Genomic DNA, 17,157 nt, shown 5'->3' with positions numbered 1-17,157 from the left:
GTGCTGTAGTTTTTGAGAAATGAGTAAAACAATTTCACAAAACAAAATTTGCCTCGGGAGACAATAACTATTTTATGATAAGCAACATACATGTGTTTGTATCTATGTGACCCTCCTGAAAACATTGCTCTGTGGTTTTCACTTCTTTTTTTTTCTCTCTTATATATTACATACACGTACATCTTCATTCACAATGAGTAGGGGGTTCATGTCATGACCAAAATATCTACAAAAAAGGTATATATAGACCCTTAAAGGCAGTGGACACTATTGGTAATTACTCAAAATAATTATTATCAGAAAACCTGATTTGGTAACAAGTAATGGGGGGAGGTTGATAGTATAAAAGAAGTAAGGTAGTTTTCAACGAATTTGATTTCGAGACCTCAAGTTTAGAATTTGAAGTCTCGAAATCAAGCATGTGAAAGCACTTCGTGTGACAAGGGTGTTTTTTCTTTCATTATTATCTTGCAACTTCAACGACCAAATGAGCTCAAATTTTCACAGGTCTGTTATTTTATGCATATGTTGAGATACACCAATTGAGAAGACTGGTCTTTGACAATTACCAATAGTGGCCACTGTCTTTAAATACATGTACTTCACTGTCTTATTTAATTTCATTGATGTTTACCTGGTCCGGTGCTGCCTATTCAGAACCACCACACCAAGTGTAACAGACTCAAAATAACAGACTCGGTATCATATTATAGTTTCAATTTAAAAGTGGATTAGAGTAATTGGGATTACACTATACAATATCTACCTAAACAGGCATTTATGGGTTGTTTTCTTTTGCGCACCTTTCATAAACATGAGAGCGACACCAATTTTTTGTTCAGCATCTCGGAGAAGCCCCCCTTTTGCCCTTTCCCTCAACTCCCAAGTGACAATTCGAAGAGGTGAATGTTTCCGACAGCTCATCTTGGGGTCTAACAAAATGCAGGGAGGGATTCCATGGGATCTCAGACAACACTTGCGTCTTAAGATCAAGACATTTTTCATCACATCACAGCATTTTCATCCTGTGAGATTGGTGGATTAGCCAGAGTGCCTCCAGTCCGGGGGGGGGGGGGGGGGGGGGACAAACTCCTTATTTGAGAAAGCTACATGTACTGACAAGATGGTGTGTGTTTAAGATGGATCTCATTAGTATTTCTTGAAGAAAAGCTTGCTAGTCCTCAAGACTAAGCCCCTTTGATAGTCCACAAGACTAAGCCCCATGAAAAAAGGGGGTAAATGCCAGGAAGAGATAAGACCAGCCTTGGCGTAGCTCCAGCTGACTTATAGTCCAGAGTATTTATCATTTTAGTTAAAGGAAACATCTCACCTACTTTTTGCTGTAGTCTTCTCTGAAAAAAACCCTTATAAGATGTTATTTTTTTGCGATACCCACTGCTAACACATAAGATTCTAACTGTCTTGAGCCACTGGGCTAGCTCAGTGATCTAGTGGTAAGACATCTGTTCTAGCTTTGTAAAGGGTTGTGGGTTCGAATCACGACCAAGTGCATGTTGATTTTTTTTCAAACGACCCGGGAAAGCACAGAGTTTCCCGTGCTTAATACACATCTTACATACATAAGAAGTTTTTCTTTTTTTATGAGGTAGTTTATTATTCAATTGAAAAACACAAGAAAACCGTCTTGTCCAATCATTAGTTTACTGGCCCGACACTAAACATCACTGGCCTAGGGCCTGTGGTCCAGTGTTAAAGACAGTGGACACTATTGGTAATTGTCAAAGACCAGTCTTCTCACTTGGTGTATCTCAACATGCATAAAATAACCAACCTTTGAAAATTTGAGCTCAATCAATCATCGAAGTTGCGAGATAATAATGAAAGAATCAACACCCTTGTCGCACGAAGTTGTGTGCTTTCATATGCTTGATTTCGAGACCTCAAATTCTACATCTGAGGTCTCAAAATCAAATTCGTGGAAAATTACTTCTTTCTTGAAAACTACTCCACTTCAGAGGGAGCCGTTTCTCACAATGTTTCATACTACCAACCTCTCCCCATTACTTGTTACCAAGTATGGTTTTTATGCCAAAAATAATTTTGAGTAATTACCAATAGTGTTCACTGCCTTTAATTTCAAGTCGTTATTACACAGTGTATCACAATATTAACCAGTCAATGATTCAGACTCCAACTGACTTCGAAATTGTTGGACCAGTGAGTAATTTGTCACTGACACCACGAACTGACACTCACCTACAACTGTAGCACACTGTCACATCACAGAAAATGGAGTATCAAGTTGCACACTTCTATAACAGTATCCAACAATTTTACAATGTACACTTGATGCTTTGGACTTAAAATGTTTGAAATCCTAAATTAATAAGCAACGGTTTGTAGTTTCTAAAAAAAAAAAAAGATTGGGGGGGGGGCGACAGGTTGGTGTCAGTTTGTGAAAACATTTGCTTTCACATTTGAGCTTGGTATGCACCTTCCAATAAAATTTTTAAAATTATGTGTTCATTATGTATTTCAATTGACCATTGAACTGGTTGTACATGTAAACACTACCATTTTTACACCAGAAAGATTCATTTAAAACAATACATGTTTAAAATCTGGGTTACTTAAACACCCTGTGGGCAATAAACTTGCAGTCTAATAGTCCGATAGGCTACTTAAGAAAAAGCTTAAAGCGTAATTCTGTAAATTGGACATAAAATGATCAGTTCTCAGCCATACGTTCCCCGTTAGTGCCTTATGGGTCGGAGGCTTGTGATTACTGACTACAAAACTGCCATATGGCAGATTCTAGTGTAAAACAGTCCCTAGATGATGAGTGGTCCCAATCCATATGCTAACCAATCACAAAACTTATTACACTAAAAATTACCTATGAGCCTAGTCAGAAAAATATAAAATTCATGCAATTGAGCAAAATATCCATTCATAAATAATAAATTTCAGGCAAGCAAAAACAAATAGATAGTTTAAAGGCAGTGGACACTATTGGTAATTACTCAAAATAATTATTAGCATAAAAGCTTACTTGGTGACGAGTAACGGGGAGAGGTTGACAGTATAAAACATTGTGAGAAACAGCTCCCTCTGAAGTGACATAGTTGTCGTGAAAGAAGTAATTTTCCATGAATTTGATTGCGAGACCTCAGATTTAGAATTTGAGGTCTGGAAATCAAGCATCTGAAAGCACACAACTTCACGTGACAAGGGTGTTTTTTCTTTCATTATTATCTCGCAACTTCTATGACCCATTTAGCTAAAATTTTCACAGGTTTGTTATTTTATGCATGTTGAGATACAGTGAGAAGACTGGTCTAGGACAATTACCAATAGTGTCCCCTGTCTTTAAATCCAATTTAAAACTTACAACACCTAGCCCTGAAAAAAAATAAGTTTTTTTTCCAAGCACAGACAACAGTCGTAGAAAACAAACCCCCTCAAGTCAATATCCAGAGTGCTCATATCATACACACAACGACAGTGAAACATCACTAAGCCATCCACTGAACAAGTAAAGAGTTGCCAACAAACCTCAAGATTGGAGTCTCGTGGAATCTTAGATACTGACTAGGCCCCGCATCATCAACTAGAGATGACATTTCGCTAATGATTACAGACAGCTAGGGTTACATCACTTTTGGCTGACACCGGGGTATTACAGCCACAAGACAAGCCTAATCTAGATAAGGTTTCAGTAACACTTTATTCTGAAAAGGCCGCTGCTTAAGGGCCTATATACTATCTCCAAGAGACGCTATTCTCTTTTGTAGTCATACTTACATCTATTGCATTTTTTTCCCTCTTTTTTTCCCTTCTTAAGTTCCTCTGTCCTCGATCTTTTAAGGATGCTGACGATTACTCAGATTTCACTTCAGTTTCTTCCCCCGAGTTTAATCAAAGTCTTCTACATTGTAGCATCTTGGGGCACAGTTGTCCAGGAAAGAGATATTCGGTCTGGAGGAATGTCGTCAGAGTGATCTGAGAGAGTGGACTGTTTGCATCTGCTCTAGACATCTTGTCCTCTGGAGCTACAAGTTTTTAACATTTTGGCACAAGTACTTATTTGGGCAAAACCAACAACAATTTCCAGGTCTGGAAAAAGCGACTCGGATATTGGGTTTCATCTTGTCATCCACATGGCATTTGTGTACAATGCCGAATTACATAGAATTGTGGCCTTACAAAAAAGTTTCAAATTGCTATTCAACCTATGACGAGGCCATTATTTTTAGACTAAAATTATGAGCTAGAACCTTGACACTTTCTCCAAAATCAATTATTAATAACATTTATATGTACATCAACTGTACACATAATTTATAAAAAATGTGCTGATTTCTTCTTACCAAAAGTAAGAATTGTCATTACTGTATTGTCAAAGGCATATTTCCCCAATTTCCTACTTTTCAGTGAATAAAATAACTATTTATTTTACTATTTATGTTATTACACATCCATCAGCACAACTAGCGCCAATAACAGTATGAAAAGGAATGAGAAGAGGTGTTCAGATTTAAATGTGGGAGGAACCGCCATGCAATCAGGTAGGGACTGAATACCCAATCCACATGCAAGGCTCTGGTCTAAGGTGGAATTCGAACCAGGGTCCACAGAGGTGAAAGGCAGGCAAAGAAACCACTGAGCCAACCTAATCCCTTACAAATACTATTAAATGTTAACAATGAACATGAAATGTATACATGTAGCAACATAAGAAATGCTCCTGTAACATTTCTCTATTCTACATAATTGATGGCCCAAAGATTCTTCTTTTCTTTTAAAATTGGAAAGAGGAAAGGGTCTGTACTATAGTAGTAGGGTCTTCAGTATCATGCAGATTCCCTACTACAGCTGCGCAGTATTAAACCCGTCATTACAACAGCTGCTGGCAAACATCATCTTACTGTACGCACTGTTATTTTCATTTAAAGACACAGTTAAAGTTGGTAATTATCTTTTATATAACTTGATTAGCCTCATTCTTAAAGCTCACTCATTAAAAAGTTCAGACCAGTGCCAATACTCCAGAGAAATATTTCTGTCTTAAATACAGTCAGAGATGACAATGTAGCACTTGAACACCCAAGTAAATCACCAATGCTTTACTCTTTGATCATTGAGCAAGAACCATCGCAAGGGGGGTGGGGGATGGGGGAACGACTCTCTGTGAGGTTTGATGACCTCAATTGAAATAAACCAAAACTGCGTTCCCAACAAAACATCAATGGTTTTGATGTTTTTCATGGATGGGTTGGTTAATGGTGTGTTTATTGAACATTAATGGCACTGAGTTTACTCATTCAAAGACCAATGACAAGGGAATAAAAGAGTAGGCGAGGAGGTCTTAAGAGGTTGTTTAAACCTGGCAGGGTCGTGGCCAGTCGATAAAGGACCAAGCCGAAGGCTACATGTATGCAAGAAAAGGGATTCAAGCAAATTTCAAGAAATGTTTCATGCATGAAAAATTACTCAAATTGTGTATTCCAATTACAAAACCTCTCCAGATTTGTGGCAATACCTCAAAAACACTACCACCTTTTGAAATATAATTTGTATTAAAGTTAGTTTTTGTTTTGCATATGATCTACATTTTAAAACATATAGAATCAAAATGAATGAATGGTTAAAAAAACGCAGAGGTAACTTTGCCTTTAAGGCTTGCATCAATATAAACAAAAACTCAGCGGAAGAAAATCTGTTGAGCTTTTCAGGAAGTAAAAACTCATCTTAAATCTGCAAGAAACTTCAAAGATAAGATGTAAGAGAAGGCTGGAAGGAAGCTTAGAACTAATTGATAATTTTAAATGAATCCAGAAAAGTACACATTCAGCCCTAAACGTTGTCAGACGTGTGACAAAGTGACCTATGGTGAACCACAGCCAAAAATCTTGTGTTTGGAGAAAAATCGTGGTTGAAGTTGATAATGCCATTTCACTACTTCTGAGAACGGCCTGATTTTGGCACAGAGCATCACTTATGTACATGTATTTGTTTATTTACTTTTCTTTGAGGGAATAGATCTGGGTCCAATGTCAACAAATCTGTTAAGCAAAAAATTCCGCTTAGCAAATTTCTCTGCTTGTCACCAGTCACACCAAAGCAAACTTAGTGTAAGTTTGGCTGGTAAACTATTTTGGATAAGCAATACTTTTTTAGCTTAGCAGCACTATGAAATTGAGGGTCCAATTTCATAGTGCTGCTGAGCGGCCTATTTTGTGCCAACTGGCAAGTTTCCATTTCATAGCTTATGAAAAGGCATGCTAACCTTCCTGTGGTTACTGTATAAAAACGAGTGATGTAATTATGCGATTGATTTGTGTGTAGTAAACTGTAGGAACAACAGAACTGGCTGCTGAGGATTGATAAAAAGGTTTTGCAAATTCACTGCAATAAAATGCTAATTTGAGTATTTTCTACTATCATTGTGTCATAAAATGGTAAAAGTCATTTGATTTTTTGACCTTTCATTGCAAGGGAAATTTTCCATCACAAATCAATGCATGCTTTGTTTGAAATCAGAACGTGTAGAAGACGACCTACATGTATTTCCATCTGAAGTTTCCGTCATTTCACGTTTCATTAATTACTAGCGGGTGAAGATGAGTACTTGGTCTAAAAATGCAAACAAAAGATTTGGGATCATCAAATGAGAGCAGTTAGCGGCAACTTTTGGTCAACGGCTTTACCTTAGCAACGGGCAGGGGTCAGTTTTGTTCCTTTAATGACTTATCTCTGTGAAGACGGTGCCGATTTCTGTAGCGAGTGGATTCATAAAGCGAGATATGATGACATTAATTGGTCATTTGGCTGACTTACGAGGCATCTTAAAACGTGATGTGCATCAATCAGTTGTTTCTAACTTGTTTTCTATATACTGTACATCTACATGTAAACTCCTAAAAACCAGGGTATAGCAAGGATGTATTGTGTTTTGGAATCAAACATGACCCCAACAAAAAAAGTTGCGCTCCACAGGTTACCATGGCAATGGAAGCAGTAACTTTTCTTGTTTTTCAATCACACTTAATAAGGAGGAACTGTCGAGTTTGGAGTAATGATCCACAACTCAGCATCGCTGGGTTGCTTGGGCTGACCATCAAATTATTTTGTGCTTTGCATCTTTTTTTTCCCCTCCTGGCCTTGCCAGGCTCTGCCAGCAGGGTCCGATGTTACCTCATGTGCTAATGATGTCCAAATCCATTACTCATAGTCTCTCCTGAGACAGGCCATCTCTGACGACGACAACAACAGAAACAGATGAGCATCACGAAAAAAAAAAAGGAAAAAAAGAGGGGGAAGAAACGCAGATGGAAAGCAAGGTGACCAATTAATTGGCAATTCTAATAAAATATCCAGCAAATGGTCGGGACATAGGTTGTAAATCTCGTCACTGCTATAAATCAATAAATAATGTTTACTCTCATATAGCCCCTGGTCCCGCTGATGAGATGATCAGATTTACCATACGCCTGCAATATAAATCTTCCTTTATTAGGATTACAATGGTCGGTTGGTAACGGTGTGGTGTAGTGTGGTTGTAGTAGTTAAGGAGTACTGGTTGTCATCGATGTTTCAACGGCTAATTAAATTGTGTAACACACAAACATAAATCTGCCATATTAGATTCAATTTTGCCCCCTTTTTTTTTTACTGTGGGGCTGGATATGACTATGATAAGACCTTTATGACTTAGATACAGTACACTATAATATGCAGTACATACATTAACCAGAACATATGTTGAATTTTCCATTCAACAGTCCATAAGGAAATCAGCTGGCAGTTTCAGATTTAACTCAAATTTTGTACTGTTTCATATACACTTCTTTTTCCGAGTTTCCCAGCTTGGCTTAATAGTGGATAATGCACATCCCTTTGAGGATGGTTTGTCTGGTCTTTTATTGTACATGGGGAGGGGGAAGGGGGGGGGGCTATTGTCAGGTGGCCGAAGCATTTGTTTTTACCAGGATTTTACAATGTAGGTGATGTAGTTTCCCCTCATCAATTTTGCTTACAAGAATATTTGATACTTTGCCACTTCGATGTTCCTTTGATATTAATTTCCTAGCTACATGTACCATATACTTAGATATACAGACCTGTCTGACATTTGTATGCTTTTAATCAAGTGATTCAAGTTGTTGATAACAACTGATCAGATAGAAATGAAATCAGAGATTTCATATGAGCACAGTAAGACAAAGAAATTACATCAATAAGTAGTTTTGTGCATTGTTGACTCCCTGGTATAACTCAAGTGCTTCTGAAGTGGAGAAACAGCAGGAGGAAATTACTTTTATTGACCATATATGACCTGGTAGAAGTGTGCTCGCTTGTTTCTTTATTACTCTCTACGATAAAACAGTTCCTTCCCTTTATGTGTTTGGATTGCTTTGCCAATCTTTGTTAATTTTATACAGATATTGGGACTTGACCCAACAATGAACAAAACCCCCATCACCCCAAAAGACTTAAAGGTACTGGAAACATTTGGTAATTGTCAAAGACCATTCTTACTTACTGTATCCCGACAAATGTATACAATAAATCTGTGAAAATTTTGACTCAAATGGTCATCCAAGTTGCATGGGAATAATGAAAGAAAGAAAAACCTTGTTGCACAAATTTGTGTGCCTAATAAAGCGCTTCAGGCCTAAAGTCTATCATTATTTTGAGTGAGAAAGAACCCCTTTCTCAAAAACTACATTACTTCAGAGGGAGCGGTTCCTCACAATGTTTTATACTATCAACAGCTCTCCAATGCTTGTTATACCAAGTAAGTTTTAATGCTTACATATACACTTATTTTGAGTAACTAGTCCAGTGGCTTTAATACATGTAGTATTGGACCCTAGATTTTTGGCAAGAATTATACTGTAAACCTGTCTGAGTCTCCGAGACAAACTGAAGAACAACCATACATCTTGAGTATATTCCTCACATATTGCTCCCAAGGAAATAGACGTAATATTGATTTTTGATTTGAACTGAATCATAGTCTATAAAAAGATGAAAATATAAAACGGAATAAAAAATTAGAAAGCGTCAAAGAGCAGAGGCGGACAAACCTGTCAATAGATGGGCATCATCTTCAGAGACCCAAGGGCATCATCATCATCATCATCTTATTCTTCGTCTTGAGACACCAGCGAGGAAGGAGTCTCCTCTGGGTGCTCATTAAGAGATGAGGATGGGTCACTGATGATGTAAGGCTGGATGAGTGAGATGCATCAAGATGGAGAGAGAATGAGCTCTGGTTACATAAGATGCTTATAAAGACAAAAAACAGGTTTGGTTGTTTATCATTTTTTTGAAACCAACATGGTGCTTTGTTAATCAATGGGTCTTAAATTAAATAATGAGTGCTAAGGGATGCCATAGGGTGTGATAAGGAACTACATAAAAACTGTGTACTATTTTTATTATAATTATACATGTATCATGCACACAGCTACACTAAGTAAACGGATATAGTAAACAGCAACAATTATTACAAGTTTCACTCATGGTACATTTCCCTTTCCACATTTGGATATCACTATTAATTAAAATTTTGTTTTAGCTAATATCATTTCATCTCATTTCACTTCATTTCAAATATATTTTATTCTGGTTGTGAAGCGAAGGACTCTCAGAAAAGCGAACAATTAATCCCTGTACTATCCAAGAACACAATGGACAGAAAAGACAAGCAAAGGAAGTTTCAGTTAATTAGATGTGGTAGGGAAATTCCAGAGAATTTTCAAGGAAAAACCCACAAAGTCAGGTAGGTTCTGAAATCCCAATCCACATAGTGCCCGAAATGTGGTTCGAACAGGGGGTCCTTGAGGTGGAAGGCAAGGAAAGATACCACTATGCCAACCTGACCACCCCGTGATTCCCATCTAGCAAACCCAAAGACCAATATAAAAAAAAGTCCCATTTTGAAGTATTTTGAAGTATACCATGCATAAACTTCAGTCTGATGAACTACTCAACATCTCATTTGCAATATATCACCTTCTGAGATTAGTATGGAATCAAATTGATATGTCTAAGATGTCCAGATGTTCCCATTAAGATGACATCTAGAGAAATCAATCTTTCTTAAAATGTATGGACGATCCTGTCACAAACAGAAGCTTAAAGGCAGTGGACACTATTGGTAATTGTCAAAAACTAGCCTTCTCACTTGGTGTATCTCAACATATGCATATAATAATAACAAACCTGTGAAAAATTGAGCTCTATCGGTCATCGAATTTGCGAGATAATAATGAAAGAAAAAAATACCCTTGTCACACGAAGTTGTGTGCGTTTAGTTAGTTGATTTGAGACCTCAAATTCTAAACTTGAGGTCTCGAAATCAAATTCGTGGAAAATTGCTTCTTTCTCGAAAACTATGGCACTTCAGAGGGAGCCTTTTCTCACAATGTTTTATACCATTACCCTCTCCCCATTACTCGTCACCAAGTAAGGTTTTATGATAATAATTATTTTGAGTAATTACCAATAGTGTCCACTGCCTTTAATTATCTCACACACATTTCTCACCAGATTTAATTTTACAAAAATGTGCAAGTTGCTATTTAATTATGTTGGTTATTGCTCACTGTATTAAAATAAATGTACAATGTAACTTTACAATGACAAATAAGTTTATTTGTTATTATTTTATTATTTATTACACATCCAACAGCACAATTAGTTTACATAGAGGGATGTATGGGTGCATTCGTTTAGCTTCCCTGGGTCGTTCGAATAGCTTTGACTTCATTCCAGGGGCTCACCCGGGTCAGCCCCCAGTGCCCTGCTTGTGGAGTGGGTCACTTGGGGTGACCCGAGGTGCATGACATTACCACGAGAGGGCGATCGTTCGGTTAGCTCTTGTCAGGGGCTCACCCGAGTGAGCACCACGGGGTCGACCCAGGGAAGCTAATCGAAAAGAAACCGTCAGTTTTAGAATTGTGTGGAATACCCCATTGGGGTAAACCCATGCAATCAGGTAGAGACTGAAAACCCAATCAACATGCAAGGCTCCTGTTTGAGGTAGGATTTGAATCGGGGTCCAAACAGGTGAAAGACAAGTAATTAACCCACAGAGTCAGCCCGATCGTAGGCAATCACCACTTGTTAAGAGTCACTGTTCATTTCGGTTGGTAGGCTAACCAGTTTACACTAATTAATTCCTACAAAATAGAAAGATAAATACAAACATATCAAATTTTCACAGTAATGTTTATGTGCATGTAATGTACAGTTGTAGTACCCTGCATACAATGCAATATAACAATTCACAAACTTGACTTACAATGTAAAGACCATTTGATGGTTCATTTGATCCACAATATAGTGACGTAAGTTCTGATTTAATGAAACTGGAAGGGCCTATAACACTTTCCCCACCTCGCTAAAAGCACAATATATACACCAGCCATGACAATGGTAATAGATACTGGCATTGCATTGTTTTTATTTTTGCACCTCCACCAGAGTCAGACAAAAAGAGACATTGAATGTCCCAGAAATTAAGTCAATGATAAATGGGCGTCGGAATCACTTATGACAACCAGACCCACAGGAGCCAGTCCTCAGTCTTATTTGACTCCTCTGTAGACGAGGTGGTTGGTCCCTCGGCTTTGCTCCGACAACCGCATCCGGATACGTTCAGGAGCCTCCTTGTGTGTCCCCCACTGGTTTCTTACCAATTCCACTGGTGCTAACCATACTGCCTAATTATAAAGCAAGGAGCTATACCCCCGTCTCGCTGTAATGCAATTACGTGGTAACAGCTCCTTAGATGCGGTGGGCGGGCGCACCAGACAAACTGCAAAATCAATTTCCTATTTTTTTTTATGATCATCTTAACCGAGACGGTTCATTGTCATCTTGATGAGGTAGCTCCAGACTCTCAGAACAAAGGGAGGGAAACCCATCCGAGTGTGTTAGATGTCACTGGACGATTTCTTTTCCTCTTTGAGATGACAGCACGGATAAGAGACGGCTTTCTAGGCGTCCTAGGGGGGGTCTCCTTATTCATATTGTATTTGCTTTGGCTGTTTTTATTGGGAGGGCTTCGCCTCGCCTGCAGAGGTGTACAGCTGGTCCTTGGTGGCAACGGGGGAATTGTACACTTGGCAACATTAATATAGAAAAGAGCGGCAGAGAGAGAGAGAGGGGTAGATTGTAATCACTAGGGAAAGGAAGAGAGTTTACTGGCTCGGAAAATAATAGGTTGCCTGGCTATTATTTCAACTTGATAGTTGGCTAATATTTTGAACAAATAATAATAAAGGATGTGCCAATCAAGGGTTGAGATTTTTTAGTTTGGAAAATGTGTGACAGGGATCACACACGTACAATACTTTGAGTTGTAACCATGTCACGTTCCGTGCTAATAGCGCCAGCAGGTATGATTTCAAATCTAATCTGAAGTGTTACCAACTTGCGTTGCACCATCATTTTTTAGGATTTTTTTTTTCCTAATTGTATATACGTAATAAAAATGTGAGCAATATGTAATCTTAGAAGGAAGTTTATAAAATACATGTACAAAATAATGATGGGTATAAAGAATGAAACTTTCATAACAAAAATGGAAATATTTTGTTTATAATAAACCAAGTTTTTGGCAATGTTATTCCTTTGTCTGCTTCCCCTTAAAGTAATGACTCGCAGAATTATTGTCTCAGGTCATACATTATAACGAATCAAACCAAAAATAGAATGTAAGTAGCAATTATTTTCCATCACTCAAATGATTGATCAAATTAGTCTTCACTTAGTGAACATGTGGCAAGGATATCGTTGTGTTGGTGCAAAAACATTGTATCTTGATTTTGCAAAAATGTTCTATTTTTGCACGAACGGGGCTCCAACCATAAACGCTGTACATGTATCTTGTTTTGTGTGTACATCCGGGCAATTCTTAAGCAAGGTACTGTACATTCTTTTTAAAACAATTTCAAATTCGAGGGTAACGTATGTAGGTGCTATTTTTATAAGAGACACAATGTTTCTGCATAAGAGTAACTACATGTACATGTATAAATACAAATATGAATAGTAAACTTGCGGGAACAACCAAGGGTAAAATCTCTTTTGAAGGAGTGTTGGCTCTGAAAAGAGCCGGTTGGGTCTCGACGTTTCAAACAGTATACTCTGCTCGTCTTCAGGAAAATAATGTTTTTGCACTTTCACATTTCTTTTTGTTCAAATGTTTCTGCATAAGAGGAACTATAAATATAAATATGAATAGTAAACTTGCGGGTACAACCATGAGTAAAATCTCTTTTGAAGGAGTGGTGGCTCTGAAAAGAGCCGGTTTGGTCTCAACGTTTCAAACAGTATACTCTGCTAGTCTTCAGGAGATTAATGTTTTTGCACTTTCACATTTCTTTTTGTTCAAACTGAGCCTGTAGGAAGTCCTGTGGCTCTTTTGTAAACATGTATGTGATATCACATAGTACATGGTGACTGTTTGTTTATCAACACCATGACACTTTATAGCATGAATTATTAAATTAATAAACAAATAACATAAACAGAGGGTGGACTAAGGTTTGAGTAATTACTGTAAAAAAAAAAAGTCTTTTGATTCATCTTTTTATGTGAAGATAATACAAAGTCCATCCTTTAGTGTCATTGAGCTTTGTCTCCCTTAAAAAAAAGGTATGTATCTTAATAACAAATTTGTGTATCACGCGTACTTTCCAGATGTCCAAATTAAATGATGTATCTTTAATAACTTGATTAATGGCCCTTCTATGTTATTCAGAAAAGACTCATTTTACAAGGAAGCATAACATGAGTCATGAAAAGCTGTCACTGTTCAAACAAGAAGAGCGTCAGTTAATAATGTTTGCCGATAAACATTTCTAGTGTCATTCTTGTATTTGTCTGATGATGTATTGAAGAAACTTCAAAACAACTACGTTTTATTATGCAGCATGATGCAAGGCTGGAATGCGGGGGCAAAATCCACAAGACCGAAGGGCTTGAAGCTCAAAATGTTTACTGGACAATTTGTTGTTGTACAATACCAGAATCACATTGAGGACAAGTTTACGGCACCAAGCAACGAGCACTAGGAGAAAATTTATCTCACTTGTCATAATGGGTACATTAATGTACATGTAGGTCCAACATGAGTTTTCCTGCAAATGACATCAAGTTCAATTAATAAAACAATACCTCTCTTAATAAAAAATAATAATAACTTTTTTTTTATATAGCGCTTTATCTACAGGCTTGAGAGGCGTTTCCTTTCAATTACGTTTGTTATTAAATGTTTATATAACAAATTTGACATTGACACGGACACTCTAATTCCCATTAATTGTAGACATATCGAATCTGTTAAATTTGTCCATCATCGGGCGCGTTCCAATGCTGCCCATCATTCTCTTTTTCACAGATTCCCTAGATTATGGGACGAACTACCGGCCTGCATTAAAGATACAATTATCCATAGTTTATCCTCCTTCACAAATTCCCTCAGGAATCATTTATTAGTCCCTGGCGAGGAGGTCCCCTTGACCAAAACAGTTTAACTTTCTAGTTGCCTTGCCCATTCAAACACCTTGCTGCTGTTTTTTATTTCTCAAATTTATAGTGCCTTTTGCATAATTAACTAGAATCTCTCTTTTAACGATTTTGTATTTTTAATGCCCATTAGTGCTTTTATAGTTTTAACTGCTTGTATATGTTTATACTGTATGCCATGTTTTAATAATGTCCATCTGTAATGTCCCTTTTTGTCTCTTCGTAAATTGTGGCATCAGGAGATTAACTCGATAGTAATTTAGTTTACTCTTTTAAAATCCTTCAGGGGTGCTGCTTTTTATGTTATTGTATTGTATGTTCTTGTTTTTGTTTTCTTCTGTTCTTATTGTCTGTGCTTGAATTTTTGCCTGTGAAATGAATAAATGAAATGAAATGAAATGAAATCTCACAATGGGAGACTTTTGTGGGACGATAGAGGGCAGCAGACTTACCGGGTAAATCCATTGTTCTCAGAATTATGCGCATGTTCAAAACTACGTAAACAATGGAAATTTACCTGGTATGTCTGCTGCCACCTAGCGTTGGAAAGTCTCCTATTGCTTATCATAATTTATCTCTTGTATGTGCATTACACAACACTTGGGACCAACGACTTTGTATGTCCCCTCTGAAGGACAAAGCAAGGTACACCTTTGGTAATTACTCATCAAATTAGTGACCATAAAAAAGCACTGGTAAAGAGCACGGAATGGCTGTTGATATTATAAAAACATTGTTAGTAACAACCCCTTTAAAGTAATGTAGTTCTAGAGAAAGAGGTTATTTTTCACGAAAAAAATTTTGATCTGAGAAAGGCTTCAGGCATGATGCCTTTTTCATTCATCTGAAATGCACACAATTCAACTAGGGTGGTTTCTTTTCTTGCATTATTTTCTTGCAACTTCAATGACCAATTAAAGGCAGTGGACACTATTGGTAAATACTCAAAATAATTATTAGCATAAAACCTTACTTGGTAATGAGTAAGGTTGATAGTATGAAACAATGTGAGAAACGGCTCCCTCTGAAGTAACGTAGTTTTCGAGAAAGAAGTAATTTTCCACGAATTTGATTTCGAGACCTCATAATTAGAATTTGAGGTTGAAATCAAGCATCTGAAAGCGCTGACAACTTTGTGTGACAAGGGTGTTTTTGAGCTCAAATTTTCACAGGTTTGTTATTTTATGCATTTGTTGGGATACACCAAGTGAGCATAGTGGTATTTGACAATTACCAAAAGTATACCTACCCTGCCTTTAATTGAAGAGAAAAGTAAAGCAAAAATTTGTTGTCAGCCGATGAAATCTTGGCTTTTTCTCTTAGCGTCGTCAATGCTTTTTCTCTTATGGCATGAAATTGGAACCTGTATGTTTGTGTCTGGAATGTTATATTGATTGGTTTAGGTTTACAAGTAGAGGTTTTTTTTGAAAGCGACACTTGCTTAGGTACAAAAAACCAATTGCTATAAAAGCACACTAAAAGACTGTTATTTAAAACGTTTACAAATGCACACGTCCGATCTTTCCCTTGCAATACCTCCGGAAAAAAATACCAAACATCCAGAGAGAATTTTCCATCTGTGCACGGAATTCAAAAAGTGCAGTTTCAATGAAAAGAGTTCACTGCGGCAGCAATCGTCGCCAGGCGACCGTGCTCGGCAAATAAGCCTTCTTTGTTGACGCTAACCATTCCGAACGAGAAAAACACAATTTAGTGCACAAAACTAGTGCTCCAGGTACTTCATTAACAGAAAATTCAAACATGTTTTTTGTGTAAACCCGAGTCTATCCGACAATTATGTCCACCGAAAAAAGTACAGGGCACACTGGAAAAACAAATCTGACACGCTACACGTGTGTTCACTGGCTCTGTCTCAAATTAACAATTACACGTATAATCTAATACCTACGTCTTGCCGATGCATTCTGGTAAATGGTTGATGCGTTCAACACGTGAAACAAAGAAGAGCAACGGGAAAATTATTGAATAATTGAACGGTATCCTAAGGGGGGTGGGGGGCAACCCGATGCCATCAAAAATCAGTGGGGATTGAGAGTTGACCCAGATTGGAAGGAGATTTTGAACGATCTTTCATTTTTTTTACAGAAGGCTGGAAGGCTCAATGTTTTGAGCAAGTTCATGTGAAAAGGCTGTTAATTGAGATCTTGTTTCACTTCGTGTGGGATTGAACGTTCTTTAAAGGCACTGGAAAAAAATATTATTAGCATAAAACCTTACTTGGTAACGAGTAATGGAGAGCTGTTGATAGAATAAAACATTGTGAGAAACAGCTCCCTCTGAAGTTATGTTATTTTTTGAGAAAGAAGTAATTTCTCACTAAAACATTATTTGAATTTGTTTTCGAGACCCCAGAATTAGATTTTGAGGTCACACAACTTGTGCAGCAAGGGCGTTTTTTTTCTTCCATTATTCTCTCGCAACTTCGACGACCAATTGAGCTCAAATTTTCACAGGTTTGTTATTTTATGCATATGTTAACAAACTGTACACCAAGTGAGAAGACTGGTATTTGACAATTACCAATAGTGTCCAGTGTCTTTAAATAAGATGGAATGACTCTGCTTTCTATGCCTAAAGACTGATAAATAATACTTTTCAAATCAAACACAATTTTTCTTCAGTGTATTT

The sequence above is a fragment of the Asterias rubens genome, chromosome 3 (genome assembly GCF_902459465.1).
Source record: "Asterias rubens chromosome 3, eAstRub1.3, whole genome shotgun sequence".
NCBI lineage: Eukaryota > Metazoa > Echinodermata > Asteroidea > Forcipulatida > Asteriidae > Asterias > Asterias rubens.
Note: the sequence above shows the minus strand (reverse complement) of the source record.